This window comes from Panthera tigris, chromosome B1 (assembly GCF_018350195.1).
Source record: "Panthera tigris isolate Pti1 chromosome B1, P.tigris_Pti1_mat1.1, whole genome shotgun sequence".
NCBI classification, from domain to species: Eukaryota; Metazoa; Chordata; class Mammalia; order Carnivora; family Felidae; genus Panthera; species Panthera tigris.
The window spans coordinates 82,190,003-82,192,831 of NC_056663.1; the positions used below are offsets into that span (position 1 = coordinate 82,190,003).

Consider the following 2,829-nt stretch of genomic DNA (forward strand, 5'->3'; position numbering starts at 1 on the left):
CCTAAATGCCCGAGGACAGCCTCACATAATTCCGTACTTCCTAAAAGATGGAAAGGAGGGCCTGTATCCCCAAGAGGAACATAGGCTGGGCTGAGAGGCCCAGAAGAGTAGAAATCTTTCACAGACAGGGAGAAGAGGATTAAAAATGAGCTGTTCTTGGAAAACAGATTAAAGGTAAATATGTCAATTTGGATCTGGATGCTCTGGAACTGGATGTTGACAACCAAAGACAAGCCAGGACTGTGCATCTGGACTCTGATGCCAAGGGACCATTCCTTACTCTATGATAGTAAGATTCTTAAGTATGGAGCCCCAAAATTTATTGTTCAAGAGATATGGACTAAATTGTGTCTCCCCAAAAATTCGTATTTTGAAAACCTAACCCACAATGGGGTGGTATTTGAAGGTGGGGTCTTTGAAAGATAATTACATTTAGATGAGATCATGGGGCCCTCATGATGGAATTAGTGGTCTGGTAAGAAGAGACACTACAAAGCTTAGTCTGTCTCTCCCCACCATGTGAGGTATGAGGACACAGGCAGAAGGCAGCCATCTGCAAGCTAAGAGAACTTTCACCAGAATCCAGAACCCAAACATACTGGTACCCTGATCTCAGACTTGTAGCTTCCAGAACTGTGAAAAAATAAATATCTGTTGGTAAGCCATCCAGTCTATAATATTCTGTGATGGTAACCTGAGCAAAATAAGATAGCAAGTCAAGACACTTTTGAGAATGAAAGGATACATTAAAATTGATTATAATTTTATATTTGAAATGTTTATTCATTGAACAGTTAATTCACCATATTATTTATATTGGCTGATGTATAAAATAGTTTTCATAAAAATTATTTTCAAAGATAAATTTTTTCTAAAAAGTAGTATGACATATTTTCTTGTAGAGAAAAGCAAAATATAAAAATTATATTGATTGTCCAAACAAAAATTTAGCACAAACCATATCTCTCTCTAATATTAATTCACTAATATTTTTCTGCAGGATGAATTATTATTTTAATATGGTTTTAAATTTTTAATTTTTCAAAAATTGCCTAAAATCTTCAGTTAATATTAATACACTTGAAAACGACATGTATTTACTTTTTTTTTGTAGACTATATGGGATTTTTTTGATCATATAATATTTTAATTGAGGAAATATTTAAGGGTTCTGAATTACCTAGTAAGTTCAGAGACAAATTCTAAGTGGAAGATAGTCTCAATTCTACTTTTAATGAAATATGTAAATGTATTAGTTCAAACATTTTTATAGGCACTGTCTTTTGTCTCAGTTTAGAGTTTTTCTTTTCTACAAATATACCCTATAAAGCTTTACCCTCTAAAAATCTACCTTATAAAGTTCATAAAATAAATTCTCCATTTATAATATTTTTAGTGTTTTGCAAAACAGATGCTGCAAAATCATAGGTCTTTTCAATTTCGTTGCATTTCAGTACATAATATAATCCAATTACAAAAAAAGGAACTGGATCAAAAGATTTTTTTTCTGCAAGTCATTTCAAAGACTTTTACAGAATTTTAAAATTAAATCTTGCACACTGTTTGAGGCCTCATCATTTAATTTGTTCATGTCCCCGTTTTTGTAGGGATAAATTTGCCTTTGTTTGCAGCTATTGCAAAAACTAGTTTTTGGCTTCAATTCACTGGACATTTTGATAATAGATTTCCAAACATTTTTCTTAAATGCAGAGTTCTTTCAGAGAATATTCAATGCCATTCTTTCCCATCTTGCAAGATGCTGGGTGAAAAAGCTGAGAAGTCAGATACTAAGGAGAAGAAACCTGAAGCCAAGAAGGCTAATGCTGGTGGCAACGTTAAGAAGGGCAACCTCAAGGCTAAAACGTCAAAGAAGGGGAAGCCCCACTGCAGCCAAGACCCTGTCCTGGTCAGAGGAAGTGGTAGATACTCCCAATCGGCTATGTATTCGAGACAGGCTGTGTACAAGAGGAAGTATTCAGCAGCTAAATCCAGGCTTGAAAAGAAAAAGAAGTTCTGCTACTGTCACAAAACCAGTTGGTGGTGGCAAGAATGGTGGTATCTGAGTGGTTAAACTTCTCAAAATGCCTGGGCATCATCCTACAGGAGGTGTGCTCAGAAGCTGTTGAGCCATGGCAAAACACCTTTCAGTCAGCAGGTGAGGAAACTGCGAGGGACCACTTTAATCGTCCTCACTGGGCACCACAGAGTCAACAGGGTGGTTTTCCTGAAGCAACTGAGCATGGCTTGTTACTTGCGATCGGACCTCTGTCCCTCAATCGAGTTCCTCTTCGTAGAACACACCAGAAATTAGTCACTGCCACCTCCACCAAAATTGATACCAGCAGTGCGAAAATCCCCAGACACCTCATCGATGCTTACCTTAAGAAGAGGGAGCCGTGTAAACCCAGACACCTGCAATGTGACATCTTCGACACAGAGAAAGAGAAACATGAGATTACAGAGCAGCGCAAGGTTGATGAGAAAGCTGTGGACTTGCAAATTCTGCCAAAAATCAAAGCTGTTCCTCAGCTTCAGGGTTACCTCCGCTTTGTGTAGTCTCTCCGGAATGGAGTTTACCCTCACAGATTGGTGTTCTAAATTTCTTACAAAGAACCTAATTAAATAACTGATCCATTAAAAATAAGAAGAAAATATTCAATGCCATTACAGGACTTGTAGGTTGATTTACAAAATAGTTCTCTTAAAGGCTGAAACATTTCTAAAATCTGTGGATGAACAGCAAAGAGAGAATGCACTTATGACCTTGCAAAAATACATTTCAGGTACTTAACATAAGCTTCATCATGAAATTTTTATAGTACTTTAATG

At 36.8% G+C, this 2,829-nt stretch overlaps 1 pseudogene; it reads left to right on the forward strand.

Moving 5' to 3' along the window:
• The first annotated feature begins 1,756 nt into the window (after nt 1-1,756).
• On the forward strand, nt 1,757-2,598 carry LOC102958399 (annotated as a pseudogene).
• Nucleotides 2,599-2,829: the final 231 nt, after the last annotated feature.